Here is a 25,265-nt window from a genome sequence, read left to right as displayed (position 1 = left end):
TAGGGTCTGCATAACATAGCAGGCTGATCTAAAAGCTTTTCATCCGGTGGCCTTGAATCAAACCCTTAGCTCAGAGCGACCACTCAATAAGATTGTAGATGTCTCATCCTGTTCTGGGCCTGACGTTTCATTAGGGCACTGCATGGTTCAGCACACTAGGGTCCCTTTGAGCAACTGTAGGTTTTGACAGACTTCAGAAGGAAGGTCCAGTGTTCACCGCCAGAAAGGCAATATTTGCTAAAATACTTAGTTACTCCATTCTCCTCAGTTAAGCAGGAAAACGTGGTATTTCACTGCATCACAGCAGCAGGTATAAGCTGAAGAATGACAAAGGTGGGACTGTTTGGGAAACCTCACGTAACGTGGGTAAGGCTCATGCTCAGTTCATGCATATTTCTTGCCTTTCATAAACATTGCATTTATCCTCAATTTTAAAACTAGATCTGTACCTTTGCAGAGCAGATTTTTTCATCTGATGTCAAGGGACAGAGGTAGAATTTGCATTTTGTAACACTCAGTGCTCACTCCTCCGAGCACCCATGCAATGGGGAGCCTGGGGCCCAAGCAGTTCAGCAGTACCTCTCACTCAAGGATCTTGAATCCACTAGTAAATATGCCTATTTTCATTTTGGGAGATAAGAGCAAACACAGAACAAGAGCCCCTGTCCCTGGTTGCAGGGAAGAGGTTCAGCATCATGCCAGGAGTAAAACCTGCAGTCTCCCTTCCAGTCCTGGCTGACCACTGCAATCCTGGGTGAGAGCTACCCAAATGCTGTGGGAGCTTCACTCTTGCCTCTGGCCAAAAAAAATAGTAAAACTTTTTATATCGAAGACATAAACCAATACCATAATTTTACGTACATAACTTCATTTATAAGGGGTGTGTAAAATGAACGTTAAACCTGCTATTTAGTGTGATGGTTAGATGCTCATCTTTCTGACTGCTTTAGGTGCTTACAAGCCTCTTATTATTAGAGAGAGTCATAATCTTTCATGAATGTGTCCTCAGAAGACCTTGATAGTAAGGGTAATGTTATTACCTCTATTTCAAAATTTGTGGAAATGAGGTACAGGCAGATCAATGTTAAGGCTAAATGGATGAATTCAGGAACTTCACATGGGATTATCCCAAGACATCAACAAGAAAAATCAGAAGTCCAGATAACATGAACTTTGTGAGGAAACATTAATAAAATGAAGGTTGTTTAAGTTTAGGAAGAGACTTGATTATATATATGAGCTCAAACTTTAAGAAGAATGAAGTACTGGAAGAGACTGCCTGAATCCTAAAGGATTTTAAAGAGAAATTACAGAGACATTGGCCTAGGAAGGCTAATGAAGATGAAGTTGTTTTTACTTTTATGGAAGAAGGATGAGCTTACTGACCTCGGGATGTGCTCACTGACGTAAGCTGAAAATCTCTCTGTGCCTTCAGAGCGATTTGAGTCCAGATCTAGGTGACATAACCCATCGAGGATGATCTCAGTGGGAACTCAACACATCCCAAAGTCATCCTTTTGAACACAGTACAGCCTGCTACAGTAGTTGCTGGGGTAGGTAAATCCAGGCTCATCCCATGCAGCCTTTTATAATTCAACAAAGCTCAAAGATGTAGGCCACTGCTTGCTTTAACATTAGGAAATAACAGTCATTACAGATCTGAGTCTCAAAATGCTGAGCATCTGCAGATACTATTGAATTCTTCTGGAGTTACTATAAGCTCACTGCATCTGTAAATTAGACTTTTACACATCTGGCCACTGTAGTGATTATTATTGTTATTATTAAAAGAGAGTGCAGAAGAGCTAAATAAAACACACAATGATGCTCTTGATCATTCACTTATTTCTTTTCTGTAGCAGCCTACTGTATTGCTAAGAAAAAATAAAATACAATTATTCATATCAGCATAACACTTAATTAGCTTTTCAAGAAGACGCTAAGCAACACACCAGATGCTAATGAAATCCTGAAAGTCCATTTTGTAATGAAGCACATATGTAGTAACATATTTTAATTTCAAACTGATTTAGAGATTACAAAGATAAATTGGAAGTTACAACCTCGAGATGCAGTCTTAAGACTGCATGCAGACATGCAAGAAGCAAATTGACATTATTGGGAGTAGGATTTATAGTTTAAATAAAATATCACTGTCAACAATAAAAAACCCACACAGCCAGGGCATTCATCAGATTAAAACAACTATGACAGCTGGCAACACTATTGGTAAATTCCCTGAAGATAAAAAGCAATACCAAGTCAGAAATCATTGGTAGTCTGAAAGTAGCCTAGGAAAGCCTCAAAGAAAAAGATGTGTAACCCATTTGATGAAAAGTGAGCGAAGATCTGCAAAGAGGGAGAGATGATCAAAGGATTAGGCCAGGAAAATTATCTATTTAAAATCCTTTAAAGCTACCAGTGTGAAGCTCTAAGTGTCTATTTCTGCCCAAATGTAAAGTATCTCTCCAAGGGCCCAGTTCAAAGCCAATCAAAGTCACTGAGAACCATAAATTTTGGATAAGGCCTTTACGATCATCCTGAGGATGTCCATAATTACCATCATTGCATTGCCCTTTTAGAGGGCAGGCAAAAGCAGCTCATGTTCTCTGGCTCTCCTGTGCACCTCAGGCCCAGAGCAGGGATTTGAGCCAGACCATGCCTTGTCCCAAGGACCCCCTGACTGCTGGACCTGCCAGCAGTAAGCGGAGCCGCTCTTGCTCCCCCTGCCCATGCGTGGAAAGCTCCAAAGTGGTGCTTCTGGCCATATTAAATAGAGAAACTCAAAGAACAAGTTTTCTGATGACCTCACTTCGTGTCAAGTAGGGATACATTGCTGGAACAGCGTGAGGTTTTGTGCGTCTCTGAGTTGCTGTGACGTTGGAGAACCAGGCACCCGGTAGAGTCAGATGCCTCTAGTGGCTGGGAGCAGCTGAGTGGCTGTTTCAGGATTGCTGCTGATGGATTTACACACGTAAAGTGGCTGCTTGGTACTTCTGAGTGTATCAAAAACTGGAGTTCTACCCAAAGTGAATGGAAATGGAGCAATTAAGAATTAGTGTTTGAAAATCTGATCCTTTGACTGTTGGGACAGCGTTTTATGACACAGACATCTTTGTTGCCGTATTGTGGCACTGCACAGCTGTGTTAATATTCCTTTACCTTATCACAGTCAGGAAAGTCTCTTTATTCTCAAGAAAAAACCCAAAACATAAAACATCTGACCATATTTTACAGCAATCCGCCAGGGCACTCCACCTAATCCCAGTGATATTACAGACACTAGCGCAGTAAATACTTTAAGGACTGAAGTAATGCAGCAACTCTAGCAACTGAATTGATGCTCAGCAGCACGATTATTGTTTCTCTCTACTATTTGAAAACATTCAGTTTCAAACTCTTTGAAGTAACCAGAAAAAGAAACTGCTACAGGAACTCATTCTGTGACCACTGTCAAAAACGTTATTGCTAACAGTAAGATTACTACAGCGACTGGGACAACTCCCAGTTCTCTACAGAATGCTTAATAGTTGTTACACATATTATCTAATAAAACATGCATTTTTTTTCAGGCATAGGTGGAACATAAAAATTCATCTAAGAGCTTTACATAAAGCTGAATGAATGCAAAAATGAGCAAAATGGACAAGATGCATTTTTATTAACATAATGAAAACTAAACCCAGCAAATTCTCCCTCATTTTTAAATTAGCAGTTAGAGGTATATTATTATTATGCAGTTCTCCTTCTTCCTTTCCTCTCAATGTATTGATTTTTCTTTTCTGCTAATGAACTAGGCACTCTGAGAAACGTAAACATGCCAGTGTCCAGTAATTTCAATACACAAACCTACTAGGAAGCATTTACAGAGAGATTCTGTAGTAGTCACAAAATGCTTTTTTTATTAGTCACTTGTTAACACCCATTGCATAAACGTATATAATTGCTCAAATGTTCCGTAAGCCACCGTTACTTGGTTGAAGAACTTGGACAAATTGTTTGACTTATTCCGTACTCACATTCGCAGCACAAGTTGGAAACACGCCAGAGGAATAAACTACCCAACAGATGTTAATTGTGCACTAGACCACACTGCATGACTCCACGTTGTACATGATTTTAAATATTGCAATTACTCAAAGATACAAGGGCAGGCTCTCCAGACAGCCTTTTGCACCTTAAAAATTCTTTCTGGAAATGAGCAAGGAAACAAGACTAAGTTAAGAGCTTAATGTAAAGCACACAAGCAATAGTGATGTTTTCAAAGAGTTCTGCCAAATTTTCCACGTATTATGCTAAGGAAGAGAGAGGGAGGTTCAGAAAAATACAAGTAAAGAGGCTTTGGGAGGGAAGACAAATAAGGACTGGCAAGAACTGAACAAGCCCAGGAAAAACAAAAGACAGAGAGGTTTATGTTCCACATCAGCACTGTTGCGGCCAAACCCTCTATGGAGCTCTGGATGCATGGGGGTGGGGGGTGGAAATCTGTGGATCCAAAAACCCACACTACAGTTTGCGTATTTGAATTCTAAATCCAGGTTTGCAAATTTCTCCACATTAGGTCTGAATGAGTAGCAAAGAGGTATCTTAAGTCCCAGTCTGTATTCTCTGACTGGAAATCACCTTGTCTCGCAGCATTTTTGGCTTTAGAAACTTTAGATAAAAGCTATCTGATTTACATTCTCCCTTCTCTTCTATGTATGGCATTCATCTTGTCTGAGTTGTCAGTGCTTTGGACTTTTTTTGAAGACATCTTTCACTCCATATTTATACAAGGTATGCATAATAGGACCCTGACCTTAGTGTGGGTACCATTTTGATTTCTCACCTCTATTGCCCTTTAAAAAAGCCTTAATAAAAAGACTGAAAAATCTGAAAGAATTAATTTCTATGTTCAGACATTTCTCTTCTCAGCCTTGTTTTGGTTGTCAAGTAAATATCAACTTAAAAAAGAAGACATTTTCCAGAGATGTTCATTTGATGAAAAAAGGAATTAGTCTTCTTTTAGAGACTGCTATCCAAATATAATTAGACAGGTTTACGAAATTTTTTTTTTTTTCCCTTTCAAATGGAAACCATATTTTAGCGGAGATTTGAATGTGTAACTTCTAAGCAGAATCAAAGGAGCTCATCAATATACAAGTCTTTTATTGTCTGAAAGGCATGGAAATTTTGTCTGAGTAGAGATTGATTTGATGCCAGCTTGCTGCAATTAGAAAGTAATTAGCATTCTTTCAAAGTGAGGACCAGAAGAATGGCCTGAGGTTGACATTCAGTTCAGTGAATAAGCAAGAAAATTTGTGTCTCCTGCTTTTGAGTAGGTGATGATAGAATTTGGAAATCGCTGGCTGTACTGTAAACTCTGCTACCTCTAAGGCCAAGCCCAACATGTATAAACAGAGACCTTTTTAATTAGTGAACACAGTATTTTGACTCCAGCGAAGAAGTCTGCTAATAGGTTTTTCCAATTAGCCAACGTTTCTTCTTTGTCTTTTAAGATGCTGCCCTACTGGCTTATTGACTAAGAAAGCTCAGCTCACTTATGCACTAAGGATGGTAACACTAGGAAGACAACCAGTCCAAAGCCCTCATGTCCTTTAAGTTCTACTTTAATTCTTCATAAAAAGCTTTTTTTTTTTTGGCTCTTTTTCAGGATTTTTTTCATTTCAGTCGCTGTTCAAAGGTATAGGGCAGCCTTGAACATGTGGCAAAAGACTTCTGCACCTTCATAAAATACCGTAAACCTTTAACTGCAACTTACTGAACTAGTTCTCTTTACACAAATACTAACCTTAAATTTCAATATGAGCTAGTACTGTAACCAACCGCAGTGAATGCAAATGTAAATACTCTGCTCATACCATTACCCGTTACTTTTATTTCTTTGATTGGTATTCTGTTAGGAAACTTGCTGGAAGGTATAGAAACTGAGAACACAGAAATATTTGAAGTTTTCAAGAAAAGCCATTCCATATTGGAAACAAAGAAAAATGCAAACCAATGATCTCTCGTGTTTTTTGTTGCAAGTTTTATATTTCTATGTCTAAACTAGGAAAGAATGGAGAGATTAGAAGACAAGGGGTCTCTGATTCTGCATTAAAAGTAGTAACTAGTAGGCCATCCTTTCTCTCAGCATCATCTTTGAACAACCATTTCCTGGAACAAGGGGATAGAGAGAGTGAATTACAGTATGCAGTGCAGGAGAAAGTGATCTAAAGACAGGTCCGGATACAAGAAAATGACGCACATTTTTCTCTTTTTCTTTTACTTGCCTGTAAATATCATGTTTCCTAATAATGACACCAATAAATAAGCTCTCAACTGGAAATAGGCATGTGAACCAATTGAGGACTTTTGACACCAGCTAGACATGGGCCTAGCCACTATTTCATACCCATCATTAACGGCTCTAAATTGCTAGTAAAATAGAAACACAAATATTTTTAAAAAGCTCACAAACAGCAAAAACAAAGGAGAAGAGGAAAGAGCCGGCCACAAAGTTGAAGGGAGAAGGAGAGAAAGCATTTGTTTCCTGACTAGAAAAGCTCAGTTTACAGAGAGGATTAAGTTTAGTTTTCTAATTAGAACCTTCTTAGTCTTGAATTCTATGCAGCAGCGTGGAAAGGAAATCACGGGGGAAATGGTGTATAAGCCTATGTTAATGTTCAGCAACAACCACAATAGGCAGGCTGTCACCAAAGGTGCAACTGTACAAGTTTCTATTTCTTCGCTTTAAGGACTGAAAGCAGAAAAACTTTAAGCGTTAAAGAAAAAGTAACATCACCAGGAGTGAAAGTTTTAACAAGTCACGTTCTAGGAATACACTCGGTCTTACAGACTTAACAAACAATAACTGATCTGAGTACAAATATAGGTGACTTTTAGTGTGGTTTCCCTTTTTGAAACCCACACCCCCCTCGCCCCCCCAAATAAAACTAAACAGCAACTACAACAGCCTAAAGACCCTTATTTTGTCTGAAGACTGACGTTCTGGCAAGACCCCAAAACATGATAAAATCTCATTCAAGGGAAGAAAAAAAAGCAAGAGGAGGACTTAGGAGGGTACTCAGTACAGGAAAAAACTGTATTATTCTCTTGGAATACATGCTTTTAGGAAGATGGTAAAGGCTGCTGTAACCACTGATAGAAGCCAAAATCAGTAACAGCCGTGCTTGACATGGCCATTATGGGTGACGAATCCAACTTAGAGTGGATACACTTTTGAGAACTGTGTATGGATCCCAAAGGGAAGCAGAAGAGTGAACTAAAGAATGAATGAAAGAAAGACTGAAATGAACCAGCACATAAAAAGGGAAAGTCAGCGTTATACCCCCGTGCTTATCTTATACCTTGGACAGCTGTGGCATAGCTCCAGGATTTTACACAGGAGACTACATCTAGAGAAATTAAGAAAAGTAGATCTCTGGTTGCTTATTTTTTCACATGGTACTTCCTTGCTATTTCTATTTAATCTAGAGCATGTTTATAATGTCAAGTCAAGATGAGCTTTCGGGCTACAACTTGGTCAGGATTTGTATCTACACTGAAGTTAATGACATTGCCCTTCAAGGGTGACAAGCAGCTTGGTAAACAGTTACATGTAACCATAAAACAAATTAATGCTGAACCTTCAGTTATCCCTCACTGTCATGGGGACGCACTGCAACCTCAGCAGTCCTCCATGCAAACACTCTCTCAGAAGAGCTCTAGTAGAAATTGGATCTATCAGAAATGGGTAGACACAGAAGAATGCAAAGAACTCTCTTGTTTAGCAGTGAAATTGGGGACCAAAGTCTGGGGATTAGCATAAATAAGTTTAAGAAACAAGACAAACATTTGTATTTATATGTATGATTAATTTCTGGAACATGCTACCATAAAAAGCTATGAACTTATGTCTTGTTGGCTTCAAATCAAGGCTGAAGACCTCTGTAATATATTTACCATGATGGAGCTGAAGTTAACAGGCTCAACATAAGATAAAATTCTATGGCCTCTATTACACAAGGTCAGAGTAAATGATCAAATGTCCCAGTTTGTCCTTAAAAGCTATGGTTCCATAATAAGAATAATTTCTGAAGCAATGGAATGAAAGAAATATAAATTTTCTACACTGACGAGGGTAAAATGTTCCTTTTCCATTTCTTATATCCATCAAAGAGATTTATCTTCTAAACTAACCTTTGAATCAACACAAATGGCCCCCTTTTAATGTCAACCCCTTTCCTCATAAAGTAACAATTAGACAGTTAAGAGTAAATGTCCCAGAACTAATGGTTTCAAACAAACAAACAAAATTATTAAATGTGTTGTTACAATAACTGGGTAGTTAATTATTTTCATGTTTCCCACCAAGGAAAACTTTGCAACTTTGAAAAACTCACTTTGTTAACAGACTGTTTCATCTCTCTGTGAATGTAGTAAATAGGTTCACTTAAACTTCGTTGACTATCTTACTTAACTTGCACACAGCTTTAAAATAGAAACAAAGCAAACCAAACCCCAAACGAAAAAGAGGTGGCTCTTCTAGAATAAGTGATTACAGGTTATTTAACCAGTTTAGTAAAATATCATAGAACGTACTTGTTTTAAGGAGAAAGCCTGCAACCCCTTCTAGAGTAGATTATTCTGTTTTCCTTGATTATCAAAGCAAGTAAAAGGACAGATTTTTTTTTTTTCCCTGCGGCCTCTGTGGTTATCAAAGGGATTGTTGACAGCAGAGTTCCCCTCTGTCTCTCATCTTCATTAAGTTCTAATTTCAAACTCGCCTGAATTTTCTTCACTGTCAAATTTACCCATGTGTGAGGGGTGAGACACAGCCTGCAAGCCATTTCAATCCACAAATTAACTATTCTTTGACCCTAATTAGGCAAATCAGCAAGCTAACCTCCATATATTTCTCAAAGCTAACCCTGTGGTACCATGTTGGGCCAGAGCTCCTCTACCAGTTTCCAACAGCATTTTTTGAGCCTTCACGGGCTCTCTCAGGCAAAAACCAGAGGAGCACCACTAAGAACAAGGTGAGACTGGGATACACAGCCAACCATGAGGCTTCACCACCTTTTCCTGAATATTGACATAGCCAGAAACTAGGCTGAAAGCAGACAGTTTTGGGAGTGAGGGGAACTGCAGGACCAGAGAGAAAGGAAATGAAGACACCAGCTTGGAAGCTGCTCCTATAGCCTTAGAAGCACTGCTGATGTAACAGAGAAAGATTTGCGGTTCAATACAGTTTGAAAGAAGCTGAGAATTGCAAGGTATTCATGTCTCTCCTGTTGTTTCATTCTCCTTATGTTCAGAAAAACAGAAGGGTTTGCATTTTTTTAATTAAATAAGATTGCATATAAGAAACAACCAACTCCATTACCAACATAACAGAAACAACCTACAAGACCCAGAGATTTTGACTAATTGCCCATGTCAAAAGGAGAGAGGGGATAATACAGCTATAAGTTTAAGTTTTAGTAATTAGATATAGTAATAAGACCGACAGCTCCGAATGTCCTTGGGATCACAATTTTTTTGGCTATAAAACATTCAGAATGGTTATGGTGAGCATTATGAATGTTTATTAACATAACAGTACATTCTGGTTCCACAATATGCAGGATGTGTATAATGGTGTTACATGCATTATTCATATTATGCAAGACTAAAATAATTCCTTGCTTCAGTCTTATGGATTCATAATTTAAGATGAAGACACAGTCTCTTTCTTACAACAAAGAAGTTTATTCTGCTCTTAGTTAGGTTCATATGAGTCTTGCGCAGACACAAAGCAGAGAATGTGACCTAACAAATCAATCAATATGAAAAATAGTTAACAGCATTTCTGAGCACCCCGATAATCTCAGAATAAAAAGCAACACCACAGCCCCTTTTCTCATGCAAAGTATCATGTGTTAAACATAATAGATGGAAAATAGCATTATGTAAAATAGCAGGTTGATAAATTCAGACTAGGAGCACAAAGCAGTGTGTGTAGGAGCCAGAAACCTATTATTTCCTATTGTTGTTCTTTTGTCTCTGGCAGCTCTAAATTTGGAAACAAACTAGCTTAAACTATTTTTGTGAGCTTAGAGAACTTAAAAAACAAGCACTGGTTGGGGATGAAATTTTAACCTGGTAGTTGTGACTGCCTGAACACCAAGGTTAATAAAGGAAGTGTTGACAGATCTCTACCTACAACATGCTATGATACCAGTCGAAATGTCATGTTTGCCCAGCACTGTCTCAACTGCTCCCATCTCTTGACCAACTGAAGGGATGACAATTCCCTTCTTAGTAGCTTCTCTCGTTTTTTTATATAGGGTACTACAACATAAATTTCAATACAGACTGTACTGAAATACTGTCTGTGTACCAGGAATATTTATCAGTTTATATTCTTCTTAAACACTATAGAACAGTAAATATTTTTGTTCGATATAATATTTTTGCTTATAAATTCAGTTTTGGATCAAGCGTACTATTCAAGAATTCAGAGAAACTGTCCAAGGAATGCAGCTGAAAAAATCTTCAGAAACAAGTTGAGAAATGTTGAAATATTTCATTCTGGCATTTTGAGATACAATATTTGAATTTTTATCTTAAAAAAATGCAAAAAAATAAAACAGAAAACAAATCAAATTTATTTCATTTTGGTGCGGGAAAAAGATACAAAAAAAAAAATTGTATCAGCCCAAAACAATTCATTTGGCAAACTACAGCAATAGTAAGAGGATTAGTGGCAGATTGCAAACATTGAAAGAAAAGGATGAGAAACAGAACATGAACATAGTGAACCTGACGTAGCATTCACATGTAGGGCCTGGTGATCCGAGATCAAGGACTTTCCTGAGCCAGATGATATAAAAACAGACCAGAATGTTTCATAGAAATCCCCAAACTGTGAAGTTGTCAACCCATTTTTAAATCCCTTCCCACTTTTGGCCTAACACAATTTCCGTTATATCTTGTAAAATCTCATTTACAATCATTTTCTAAAATATTTAATTATCCATTAATTTATCCAGCAATATTAAGTATACATGATGTGGGAATTGACAATCCACGTACCCTACAGAGTAACAGTTTTAAGCAATCAAAGCAATTCTTAGTGCAGTTTTGATACATAAAGCCATACACATCTTTCCCTACAGCTGCGCAATCTTAATCGCTGCACTCTGGCATAGCCAGGCTGCACTATGCAATAATCTACACAGTTGTTGCTTCCAGGAGGCACAAGTCAGATGCCAGTTTAAAACCTCTGTGAACAAACAGTCCTGAAACCACACTGTAATGTGCGCCATTTATATGTCCCTCTCCAGACTTCTAAAATTTACTTTTTAAGCATTCAGTTTGACAGGTGTTTTGATGTATAAATCATACCCATAAATTATGTCTGAAACCACTTTGGTGTCTGACAACAAGCAGAGAGTAAGGATACCACTTATCTAGAAAAGTGATGAAAAATGACACAAAAGACGACCTTGTCTGTCCTTGAACGCAGCACAGGCACACTCAGAGATGACTGCCCTGCGTGACGCAAAGTGAATATATCTGCCCTGGCTTGACCAAGGGAGAAGAGCTCTGTGTCCAGCTGAGTCCATCACCAGTTCTCGCTCTGTCATGGGCTCGCTGTTGACAAGCCTCTTCATGTCCCGTTTCTAAAAAATGCCTTTAAACATGCTATTATTTTGTTTCCATTAAACAGAGTTCACAGCTTGTATCTATTTGCACAACATTGCCATTATGCCCGTTAAATGTCAAGCCTAAGTCAGAGAAGAAATTGTGATTCCTTTGCATTACAACAGCCAGAATACATCTGCCCCGTACTTTTAGTTTATTTCACAGTTTAGTCAATGTTTCAATTTTTGGAGCACAGCAGAGGCATTTTTCCAAGTCCAAATCCAATTAGTCTTTTCATTATGTGACTGCAATGCACAGTATAAAAAAATAATTTATTGGTTTTGTTGCCAGTTATTTAATCCGGGTGTAAGTAAAATTGCTTATTTGATCATTTATCTAGGAACGAACATTGTGTCACAGTTTTACTGATCACATAATTTGATTTTATTTTCATTTGTTATTAGAGACTCCAAACGGTGGAACAAAAAAGTACATTTACTACTTCCAGTTAAAACTGAAGAACTGAATTTCCCACCTGAGTCAACAAACCACCCCCAGCGAGCAGTGAGCTTGTATGTTGGTGTCAAGACTATAGTGGAATATTAGCATGTGCTTAAATAGAAAGATATTAAAACTTTGTCAGCAGGAACACAATCAAGTAAGTACTGTGGTGTCTGAAAGAAAAAAAAGCCAAATTCCAGAATTACAAAGAAGATTTAGCAGAGGATGATGGCAGAGTTGTTGTCCAAGCACTTAGTACAGCGCTTCTGATCACGGTGCAAAAATAGCCCAGATTCTGCAATTGGGCTTTAATAGATATGATGTGACTGACACTGCCTGAGAAAACAATTTATCTGCATGTGTTTATTTTCTTTTGGCTCATAAGCATTTCTAACAAGTCAAGAAGTTTTATCTTATTCTCTCCTGAAATTCATTTTATTGCACAGGAGGTCTGCTTTAACTGTTAAGACCAACCATTTCCCCACCTCTTCAGGACAAGGAAAAAGTGCAATCTGCAGTTTTGAACAAAATTATTGTGCACAGTATAAGTTAATTCAGCTCAGATCTGCGGTAGCATTACACAGTTTTTGCAGCTTAATGTCTAAGAAGTAACACAGACAAATTGCCCTCACTCTTAAGAAAGCTGAGTGTCGTGTTTGAGATTTTTTTAAATGAGGAGCAAAGCACTGTTAGAGAAAAATGTTACCACAGTGGTATATATTTTTAGCTTAATAATATTTCACACACTTTAAAAAATGTTTCTTTAAAAGAAAAAACATCTTTCTGAGAGGAGTTGCCTCTCCCGTGAGCTATACTCCATAATGTGCTTGCAAAGAAATCAAGACCCACAACCTGTCCGGGCAGCCCCACAAGCAGCAAAATTCTTCTCGCTCCAGCATCATCTGTGGTGTTAGAGAATAGTTTGTTTGTCACATATGCTCTCTAAGTGTGAAGTCATTCAAATGAAATGAAAGACAGTCTGGTGTAGCTCATTCATTAATTTTCACAGCAGTTGGTGCCCTGTTGGCATTTCAAATTAACATAAGGAAAAGTTCAAGAGATTTAGCTTCATTTCAAATCCTGTCTACTATGATTTTCAAGAAATGTTACAAATAGATTAAATTGCATTAGTAAAAGCTAATTGCAGAGCAAAAGAGAAGAATATTAAATGCTAAGTACCAAACTAATTTCAAAGTAATGTAATTTTACCAGCTGAATCATCCCCTACATGAAAGATTGCACTCAAGTAGCTGCAGTGGTGACTGTGAGTCAATGCACAAGGCTGAAGTCCCTGAAGATACTGGTTGCAAGTGTTAAATGACAAATTGAAAAGAAAGGATTTCAGTCCTGTTCATTTCACAGCTCCAGGCCCTTCCAACCTTCTCTGCAATTGGATCCAGGGTCTAAAAAATCCTCCACAGGCCTGTAGTTCTTACGCATATAATAAACTCTTCGGGGCTACTGAAAAACTGCAGAGCTTTAAGAACATGCAGAGCTCTTATGATGGGGTTGGAGTTTCCTGATAATTGCCTTTGGCCATTCATTTTCAAAACTCCCAGTAACTTTTTTGTATTAAACTAATCCGATCTGACCATGAAACAGGGAACTCGCATTAAAACCCTGCAATCTCAAGTGTAATTGCAACTCCATATTCATTTCTGCAGTGGTTGGTTTCGCTGCCTGTCCTTGTTCTTCTAACTTTAAGATCTCAGACACAGAAGACTCAGGAAATACATCGATTCAAGAAAATTGGCCTTTTGCTGACTGAAAAAATTAAAACATGACAGTTCTTTCCAAATAATGGAATATCCAATGCATTTTATGCCTGCCTTCCTTCCCTGATGTGTGGGGAATTTCTGCATGAAAACGGTGCACCTTCCAATGAAAAACTTTACAATTCAAAAAAAGAAACAAAAGGTGATAACACTGGGGAAACTTGAAAATCGTAGCCAGGCTTTATCTGATTACAAATCAGGGAACTATTAATGAAGTTGGATAAGAGCTGACAAAAGGACTGAGGTACAACCACCTAATTTAGATATTGGCTGTGCAGACAGCCGCATTTAAGTATTTCCCTTCTATATACTGGAGAGAAATAGGTTCTTCTATGCCATGGTTTATCTTTCCCTGTAAAGGAATCAGAAGTGCTTATTTTTCTCATTATCTGTCTATTTTCCTATTGTCCATAGTCCAGATGATATCCAAAATCAGGTAGGGTGATTATGATCCTACTCCCTGGTATATGGATGCTACTGAGAACCCGAAATGAGGCATTGGCACCCTCGAGAGTGCACCCAAGGGATATTGATGAGGTGGGAGGAAAGGATGAAATTCATCAAATTTCCAAAAAGAATTTACCTAAGGGCAGGACCTACATTGCAGTGGCACTGCATCAGTAAGGTCTGTATGTGTTTTGACAAATAGACAAATTCTCACAGGAATAAAGCATTTCATTGGAATTTTTCTGACCTTATTTTTCTCTAAACAAGTGTGACTTCATGCTGAAACAGCAGCAAGAGCTGTAGAGTTTCTGTGATCAGGTGAATTCAAAGCTGAGTTAGATGGAGAAACAATAAATATCCAGTGGTACTTCACAAATACTTCATGCCACAGGATTGGGAGAAAACATCCATAAGGAAGCCATTTTATGCTTGTTATATTCAAAGCATGGGAGGGACACTGTGAGAACATTTCTGAGCTTAGTAGACACAGAAGGACTGCTCTGGGTTTTTTTCAAAGTAGAAGCTGCATAAACAGAATCATAATAGCTCAGTATTTGCTAAGACTGCATACCCAAGAAATAAAGCCACAAATTAAAAAAAAAAATAGAATAGAGATGTGCATTGCAAAGTATTGAATAAATGAGCTAAGGAGCCAGGCTAGGAAACAGAAGGAAAAATACACAGCTTAGACTTTGGTTGCATTAAAACATTTATTCCTGTCCATAGTAAGAGCTGGCCATGAGGTTGCCTTGAAATTAGTCTAAATCGCATGAGCTGCTCCTCCCTTTCCATAATAGAATAACAATAATAATAATGTAATGTTACAATATAATATAATAGAGCCTCCACTTCAGCTATCTGCATGTGCTCACTTCCTCAGTGTGACACAGAGATGGCTCCTGTCACAAGGCACACATTTCTATGTGCCTTGTGACATAAAACCCTTGCAGAAATCAGTCTGTAGGCCACTGTCTTTTCCTACTTACGGGCTTCAGAGTAACAGAGTAGAGAGCAGAAGGGCCAGAAGTCAGGAAGAAGAAAGTGAGCTAGCTGATCACGGATTCCTGTGCTCAAAGCATACAGAGCGAGTCTAAGTTCCTGGAATGGCTCAGAAGCAGAAAAGCTTGGAGGTGACCAGTTACGGGGTCGACTTCAGAGGGTAGAGTAACACAGTATGCTGTGTCCGCGTCAGTCCTAGCATGGTATATGTTTTAACTGCTGAAGTTATTTGTTCTTCAGGCCTGGGTAACAAAGCTTTTCCCTTCCAGATCAGTGGTATCAGACCGATGGGGCAAGCTCCACTTGAAACTTTCTGTACATACACAGGAATAGCTTAAAGGCAGTTCCTTTCCCCTACCTTCCTCTTGGGTCCTTAAAGATGCTTTTAGATTAATTCCCCTCTACTTCCTCACCATGCACATTTATCTAAGGGCACTGTCCCATCCACAGGTTCACCACTGCTCTTCTGACATTCATGAATTATCAAAGCACCAAAACAGCTCTCTGTAGAGACTCTATTCAAAGTTTCTGCAAACTTGTAGCTTGAGTGTTTTACAGATACTTGAAAACATGCAGCAATATGCCCCATTCACTGTGCAAAAGGGAGTAATAATGAACAGCTTATTTAAGGGTCTTTCCCTCTTTTTCCTCCTCCAGATCTTTGGACTTGGTCTGTCGTTTGTTCAGAGGCCAAGGGGCTCTGAACAGGAGTTATTGTTTACCTGCAGTTTACTTGTGCAAAACTACCCATGTCCATAATGATTTTGCAAAATATCTGTAATTTCTTTGATTGAATGCAAACAGCCATAGCTACAAATTCTAGCTGGGACACAGAATCGTTGGGATCAGCTGATTTGGAAAGCTATAGCCAGTAAGGCAGTGGAGTCATACCCATACTGCAAATTCAACAGAGCTTCCACAGCTGCCACTGGGGTGAAGCTTGTAGGTCTACAGTTCAGATAATAAGTGTGGATGAACTTGAGCAGTACCTTATGCTTGAACTCAGCTATGTTAGCCCAGTCCAAGCCCAAAATCTATAGCACAGTATGCAAAATAATAAAACTATGCAACAGAATGATGGGATGCTTTAAATGCAAATCCAAAGAATTAATTTCTGCACATATGATACAACATGCTGTATGAGGTTTTAACCACCTTTCAAATAAATGGGAGAGAAAGTAAAACAGGACTGTAATGAAACTCTCATTGTCTCAAGCTGTTCTCTCATCAATCTGAACAAGCCAAGCAAAATCGTGCTAAATAAAAGGTTGGGACTGAGGATCTCCAACTGCTGTCTGACATTTCAGCATTGCAGTTAAAGGTCTGCTCCTTTGGAGTAGCCTCTGTATTTTCCAAATTAAGCATCAGGAATGTTTTTCAGTTACTTTGTAACCTTCTTAAAAGTAATAAATAAAAAAGAATGAGCATAAATATCAGACTAAACATTTGAAAGTGTAGTATCTGATTCAATGCGTGCATAATGTATTAAATTCATTACACATATAATGCTGAGAGGCAAAGCATTGCTGTCAGTAACTTAGTCCCAGATCAGAAAAGGACTTCGGTATTATCACATCCAGAGAGGAAGAGACAGTGATTCACATCTCCCAGAAGATTTTCAAGAGCAATGGAAAAATCTTAGAGTGACAAATTACCACAGGGATCAATAGTTTCTTTAATTGCAATTGTCTACAAACAAATCATGTATTTTGGCAAGTGCTTTTGTCTCTACCAGCAGACATGATAAAAACAGTAGTAATAGCATAGTCTCAGGAAATGTTGTGGCATTTGGAGTATTTCACAAGTGTTTCAGTTTAAAGAGCTTTTCATTAGAAGATGGTGAATTTGCTGATACCTAAAAATTTCATGGAATCATATTGAGTTCCATATTTTGGGTAGTGAACTGGGATGACGATAGAATTTCTGGGAAAGTCACAACATCCTGAAAAAACTATTACCCTGCTACTGTCCCAATTCTCTATGTGTTGCAATGCTTAGTGGAACAACACAACAATACCTCTAAGAATCTGGACCCAGGACTTCGCATCCCATTAATCAGAGAGTTTATGATGCAGACATCATATTCTGCACAACACACTGCTTAATAAGCATGCTACTACAATTTCATAGTAGGCAGAGTCTCTAGGGAAACTGACTCTTCATAATGTTCTGTGCAGGCCTGAAATCCCTTTTTTCCCCTGAGGGAATGCCAATCAGCCAACACTAGAAGAAATTTAAACAAACTATACTTTGTTCTGTGAGAAAGAATGAATTTATGTTTATATCAAGAAGATAAAAATAAGATCTAATGGTTGCAACCCCTTACACACACACCCTTTAGGAACACTGGGCATAAACTAAGTCATTTCCACAACCCCAGAAAAAAGTTGAGGGTTTTGGGGTTTTTTTTTCCCCCCAAAGAAGGGTTTGGGTTTTTTTTTTTTTTTTTTACCTCTGAACAGAATGCACCAGGATGCACTGTAAGAAACTCCATCACACAACTAGTACAGTCATTGTATGCCCTGGTACTTCAAGAACATTATTTTCATTATTATTAATTCTTTTCATCTGGAAAGAACTGTGGGAAAGGTCCCCTAACGAGTCTTCAAAAATAACACTTTTAAATCCATCTTTGTTAGTGGCAAGAACACAGAATTAATTCGGTTACTGCCAGACTTATTAGAAATGTAGTGATTATCAGGAAAGCAGCTGGTCCAATTTGGAAGTTTCAATAGAACAGTTTGATAGTCTGAAAGATTACAGACCTTCAAATTTTAGCAAATGAAGTTAAAAGCCAAATGTAGGTTAGCTTGGAAAGAAAAAGATCACCTCATAAATAGACAGAAGGAAGAAAGATATAATTTGAAATGCTTTTTCTGTTACAAATAGAACTCTGAATCCTATTAATCAAAATGTAAGCAGAAAACTTATAACTAGAACTTTTCATAGAAGGGTATAAAGCTTTTAAAAGAGACTGCTTTACCCACACAGTGCAACATGGGTGGGGGTTTTTCTGCATTCTTACATCTTCTGAGCACACATAAAAGCGAACTTAAGAACACTTACAGACATCTATCTGTGCATTTACGCAGTTATGATGACAATTATTATGAAATGGAAAAGTCATGACAGTAATGGAAAACAAAAAAAAGATAAATATATGAAACAGATAAGAATAAGCATAAAAGTCTGATTGTAATGCTGTAACATGGTAGCAGACCTTTGATATAAAGAGTGATGGGAAGATTTTTCTCCCAGTTCTAATGATGACGAGCAGAAAGTTGGCACAGAGGATCTATGCAGAGGAGCAAAGGCCTTCTGCAGCTTTAACAACAATTTACATCCGTAACCATGAACAGCGTTGCATAGAATGTACATTTAATACGATAAATAATACTGCCACCTAACTTTCATCAGTAGCTTTCAATGGGCTTTTTTATTGTCCTGCATGTCTTACAGATGGTGAAACAGAAGCAGTGCGAAGTGAAATGATTTGCCAAAGATCATCTAGGAGATTACAGACTCCCGAAACTCCAGACCATTGCTTTATACTTTCAGAGTACTCAGCACAGAATGTTGCAATGCAGCGTTGTTGTTCTAACCAAGCTAGACTCACCGTTCCTCATTAGGTCTCTGCATTACAGAAATCACTGCAGCTGTTTACAAAATTATGGTTCCCTATGACTCACACAATCTCTTTTAAGTAACAAAGTGAGATATTTCATGGTTCAGATCACTGTTTTTGTCACTTCCTTTTCTTCCTCTCTTCCTGCGGAATAAACAGCGGGGATTTGACATAGCCCTGCTCACGTGATTTTGTCCTTTCTATTTTACCAAATTTCAAGAAATTATAGGCAGAAGGTAAACATATATTTTCTTCTCTGTTCCTTAGAAAAATATCTTAAAATGTGTTCATTAAATGGTCACAAGATTTACATAGTCAACAGAATTCAATTGTATCACATCTTTTTTTGCAATGACATTGAAAAGGTAAGTAGAGGCAGTTTGCCCTCAAAAAATGCTAAAGAACTATGTTCATCTACCAGAGAAATTTACAGACATGTGGCTTGAGGACAATCAGCTTTTCTTTTTTTGTCACTTGCCCCAAACATGCTCTTGATGTGAAACAATTGCACGCTTGAGGCCAGCAATTTTAAAGATGTTGACATAACTAAAATGGGGTGACAGCAAAAACCAAAATGAGTCCCTGACTTCAGACAGGACAGCAACACATGTACAGGCAGCAGCCAAAAAAGGAAAGGAGAGGCAAAAGATGGCAACAGGGACTGAGTACCAAGATCCCATTCAGCAAACGTGAGGATAGATGTGCTAAATTACCAAAACAATGACAGAGCAGCTGTCCCAAGGTGATGACCAAACAACTCTCACCACGTGATATGGGCAGGCAGGAGCTGGTTTTCGTACTTCTCGCACCTATCTTCATCACCCCGGCAGCCTCACCTCCCTACCTGTGTCCTGCTCTCCCCTTCCATTCCACCTGCTTCCACTCCTTCAGCTCTCTTCCCTGCACAATTCACCCAGGATCTGCACAAGACACACAAAAAGACACACACTCCCCTCACCTTAGCTCCCATCAATAGCGTTTTCAGCTCTCTCCCACGTCTCCAGTGGCATCACAGCCTCGCTGTCTTCCAACACCTCCCACATCTGCTGGGTGACACAAAGGAAAGGACACAGTACGCTTGGTTTAAGTGTGCTGTTGACCCCACAAGACTCCTTTTGAAACGAACAGTAATTGGTACCTTCCTGGCTTGTTCTCAAGGCTTTATTTGGCCTCACTCACCTGTGCAACCATTAATTTTCTTAAAGTTTGAAAGAATTTAATATTTTTGCAGAAGTTTGGCAAATAGATGACATTTTCATCCTTGTGAGAAGCGGTACTTAAACTCTTTGTCTTCGCTATTGCTCATCACAGGAACATCTTCAAGCCAATGTTACACTGACTGGAAAAACGTACATCCTACATCAAACTCCTAAATAAACCACCAGCAGTGTGACACTGGTTCCACTGAAGTACATGGAAAAGCTCAGAACAAGTTCAAGATAAGCAGGCAACATACTGAAAGATTATTTTCATATTTTTCCAAGGGTAGCTGGAATCTTTTTCCACCTACTCTTTCTTTGCACTATGCAAGAAAGCTTGCCATAATCATACAGATCAGCATAGCTTATATTTATTGCTTAATTATGAAAGAGTAATAATGAAAATGAAAAACGGCAATATAGATTTTCAGTCATATAATTCCAATGTTCCACTTTGCTAAAATGATGTAAAACACCTACCCTTATTAGCCAGGAATATGCTGAAACAGCATTTAAAAAAAAAAAGACAAAACCCACAGCCAGGCAGTAAGCAAAAATGTTACGGACACATTTTACAGTTTCCAATTAAGTGTTTCACTGCAAATAAGATATCAAAAATACATATTTCTATCTCCATAACATTATACAATGCACAAGTATCTCAGATCAGCACTCGTTATACAGCCTCCATCTCAAAGCAGTGTTTTGAAATCTCCAAATAAAAGTACAGCTTATGACTGGACAAAAAGTATATTTTGTTTGTTCTTAGATTTGCTATGTATCTTCAGTTGTGATAAAAAGATGCAATTCCCTGCCTTCACAGTTATATGAAATACTGTTTACATGAGTCAAGGACCAAAGCATTTCTTGTCACTATGTGAAATTGCAGCAGCTAAGATGCTGCAGTCATTTGGTGATAATCTAAGCATCAGACGCTACTGTGTTTAAATTACAGCAAATGTTGGCATTTTGATGGAGAAAACTACACACATAAAAATAAAATTAAAACAGCAAATATTAAAGTAGCATTAAGACTTGGAGTTTAATTAACTTCCCTGAAAGTCAGAATACTCAATACATTGGAGATCCTCAGATGGCTGACCATATAAGGAACAGAGAAAATGAGGCAGAGATAAGAGAGACCGTAAAATTATCTAAATCAAAGTCACAGCACTGTATAGCCACTGGCCTGGGAGAGGGGCTTGCTCAAAGCAGGAAGGAGCTGGAAGTGACTATCAGACTGACACTGGAAACAAGATGTCCACTGATTTAACACCAAACAGCACATGAACAAAGGATCTGCTGATTCCTGTTATATTAGGGAGAAACAGCAGCTGGCCTGGGCAAGCATGGGAAGGTCGGGGAACAGCCTCTGGGAACCTGGAAACCACAGCACGAGAAAGCAAGGCAGCTGAAATTTTTAGAAGCAGGGAGTAAAATGGCTTTACAAATCTTTTGATTACTGTGGCTGTGATGGCAGGTGCTCTCCTCAGCAGTCATCTCTCCGACACACATCTCTTCATTTACTTTGAGTACATCTGTGTTCCTTCAGTGCCACTGTCTATACACAAGAAAATAACTGCAGAAAAAGTCCTCTCTGTTTCTGACATACTTTATCACAGATCTCATGCGCACTAAAAGGTGTTTCTGGAGGCTGCAGAACCTGCCAACTTCTGGATTTTTAAGAGGTAAGGTAGCAAAAATTCCCAAATCATTCTGTTGAGCCAGAGAAGTGTTATGGAAAGGGATGTTTAGTATATTGTAAGTACAGGTTTCTCAAAAAAGATTTGGAGATACACTCTGCCCACCGCATTCCTCTCCCTCCCCCCCTTTAAAGACTTAGATTAATGCTCTGGCCCTATCCAAGCCTTATTTTTCTCATATCTCACTTCCATGTCTTATATTTTAACTTCAGAAGATCTTTGTGTTGTCCCAGGCACTGCTGAGCTCTCAAGAGAGCACGCACCAGCTCTGCTCACAGACAGCAGCATATTATGGAGTTCAGCAAACAAGGTGATAGCTTTCTCCTGACACGAATGAACAGATGTAAGGAATTAACGAGGCACACAGCACCCTTTGGGCAATTCGTTGACACTGGGGTCCTCCTCCCACCCCCAACATATGGCAGCAAACAGTCATTTGAACTGCTTGTGTCTAAAGCCAACCTAGTACACGCACCCAGGAGGACTGCATGTGAAACTTCACCAAATGCTCTTAACTAGCTGGATAAATTGTTCCAGCTCCAAGAACTGCTTCTTTTTCTCTTTCTACCATACGTTTACTTTAAACAGTGAGATACATGAGGTTGGAGCTGTTGCCTCTGCATATGTCTACCCTGGAGCCAAAGATACAACTGCAACTCCTCCAAGTAGCTTTAAAATATCCAACTTGGGTACCAATAGCAACATATCCACAGTGACATAGAGACTGTTCTGGCTAGCTGCTTTGAGTATACACCTTAAACTCTACACAGGTTTCTCCAGCTTTTCCTCAGCTCCTCGCTGCTGTGCTCAGTGCTTACTGTACCAGAACAAGCTGCTTTAATCCCTGCTGTAATGCGTCACACTTCTGCCGCATCATGGATGGACCCTCAGTGCCCCATGCCTGGCAGACCAGCCCTTGACCAGGGTGGAGGGCTGGATGTCCTCTTCCAGTTTCTGTACAGACAACTGAGTTGGCCCTGACATCAGTGCAGAAACCCATTGCCGGGCAAGTACCTCTTCTGTAAGCCGCTGCAGTTCACAAAGCTCTACCTTTTTGTTAGATGGACTAGAGAGATAATAACAAAGAGCAGACAGAAAACAAAGACTTTTTTCTTAACTCCTCTCCATTCTTGCCAAAGAGGGTAGCTTCTGATTGTGGATGCATTGGGTGGGAGCTATTTAGAAGTGGTTGTTCTTTGACTACAAAAATCAGCAAAACAATTTCCACTTTACCCTTGGAAATATTATCTTCAACAACACACTTAGAGGTGACTAACACAATGCGGGATGTTTTATTTACAGCTACACAAGTGACCACAACACATAGCGACTAAGCTGTCTGTGGATATAGATGAGTTGTTTGGGAGTAGTTTTTCATCATCTCTATGCTAGCCTACCTAAAATTTTTATCCTTCACATCACTTGAAAACAATGATTACATGTGTCAGATTTTTAATGTTCCTTATCACCATGATATTAACAGGAGCACACATAGCATGAATGTCTGGGAAATTTATTGCTTAGATTCACTCCCCTGTTTACTCTTTTAGTCTTAATTTAGCAGCAGAGATTGTTTATCAATATTTTAGACTCAAATTGGCTACACTGAAAAGGAAAGGGGATTTCAGCAGATGGCTGTTGCAAGCTGCATACCTTAAGTGGGTAATGCACAGATATGCCTCTTGATGTAACACCGAACAAACACTTTTGCAAAATTATGTGCTGAAGAAGGCCGAGCTCAGGCTGTGTGATAGAAACTGTGACTCAGGTTCTAATTTAGTTTTTCATTCTACACTCTCCAGATTATTCCATAAACAAAAAAAAGGCATGAGCTACACTGCATCATGTTATGCAGAGACGCATTTGAATTCAATGCATTAATTTACTGGGAAGTTAGTTTGACCTTATGTCTACATAACTGAAATCAGAAAAGTCCAATGGCTCAGGAGAAAATAAAAAAACTAAACAAGCCATAGAAAGACACACCAGAAACTCTCTCTCTGAGAAGCGGCACTTCCAGAAATCGTTTTAGTTTACAACATCATAAATCCTTATTAGCAGCCAAAGTGAAAACAACGGCAACAAAGGCAGAACAGAAACATGAGCTCTTCTCTCAGTCTCCTTCAGCATAAAGGTGGCTGGCTTTGACATAAGGATGGGTCACCTAGGGCCATTTTTTTCTGGCAAGGTGCAGCCGCAGCAAGAGCCTACTGTGATTTAATCTGTTCCTTAAAACAGCTTAACCAGCCAGGAAAAGAATAATTGTGTTAAAAATGCCCCAGCAGAGGTGAAGAGAGAGGTCAGGTGGTCTCAGAGCACTCCCTTCACCTTGCTGTCAGTGGAGTAAAAAGATAAGTGCAGCCATGGCAAGGTTTTAGCACATCCAGGATTCCCTGGTGTCTCCAGTATTCAAGCCACAATTTCACCTCTCCGTAGGCATTTTAGCCCATTGTGAGGAAAAACAGCTCTTGTGCTGCTCTTTTCCAGGCCAAGGGCATTAGGTCCACATAGCTGCCACTGGCATCCCACTTCGGCAGCAGCTGTGTCGTGTGCTCTGCTTGCAGTTGACAGACTGGTGTTTAGCCTTTGATGCATCTTCAAGTCTCTTACTGATTTTTTCATTTATGGACAAGTATGAGGAATCAGGTTGGTTTCCAGTTGTGCCATTCGAGTCAGAAGTCCCACTAACAGAAGTCCTCAAAGTCAAGAGTATGATAATTACAAGATTGATCCCCGCCTAAACTATAACTACCTGCCTTGTGAATATTTTTATTCTGCAGGGCTGTCAATCTAGCATCTTCTGTGAACATTAAATTTATTAGAGTAACTTAAAGAAAAAAATGATGTGGTTTCAAAGTCATCTCTGAGATTAATATTACAAGAAAAGGGAAAGGTGAGCATGAGACACCAAGGACACCCATGTACCATGCCCATATAAATTATAGCTTTTATACCTCTGTTGCCCTTAGACTTAGGTCAGGATTCTGCATCAAGGTACTCTGAAAACAAGGATGGGAGCACAAGGGCAGACACAATTAGCTGAGAAAACTTTTCCAGGCCTCCCAGACAGTCCATGACTGAACCAGTACTAGGACCACCCTGTCTCACATGCTATGCCTGCCTGCCTACCACAGCTGCGTGCCTCTGATTACTTTTACTACCCTTGCATTTGGTTTGAATTTCCAAAACAACCTATAAGGACAGACTGTTTAATCCATTCTTATCATAGTCCTTAAAGTATTTTAGTATTATTATGCTAGGATTTGAGTATTCTTTTGCCCCCTTATTTTTAATGAGTGCTAGCAACCTGAATTCAGACACAAAGAAGAACATGCTCCTTCCATAGCATTCAAAATATTTGTAAGCAGTTGGGAGGCAGTTTAGCATTTTAAAATTTCATAATAAG

At 38.9% G+C, this 25,265-nt stretch overlaps 1 long non-coding RNA gene across 1 annotated transcript in view; it reads right to left on the bottom strand.

The window, feature by feature from the left end:
• Nucleotides 1-18,754: 18,754 nt before the first annotated feature.
• Nucleotides 18,755-25,265, bottom strand: part of LOC127018626 (uncharacterized) — a 95,244-nt gene continuing 88,733 nt past the window's right edge. Inside the window, exons 2-3 of the long non-coding RNA XR_007766794.1 lie at nucleotides 19,916-20,000; nucleotides 18,755-19,101 (exon numbers count right to left, since the gene is read on the bottom strand). This is a non-coding gene — a long non-coding RNA (uncharacterized LOC127018626). The remainder of the gene's footprint in view (nucleotides 19,102-19,915; nucleotides 20,001-25,265) is intronic.

This window comes from Gymnogyps californianus, chromosome 7, assembly GCF_018139145.2.
Source record: "Gymnogyps californianus isolate 813 chromosome 7, ASM1813914v2, whole genome shotgun sequence".
Classification (NCBI taxonomy): Eukaryota; Metazoa; Chordata; class Aves; order Accipitriformes; family Cathartidae; genus Gymnogyps; species Gymnogyps californianus.
This window is presented reverse-complemented; position numbering and strand designations above follow the sequence as displayed.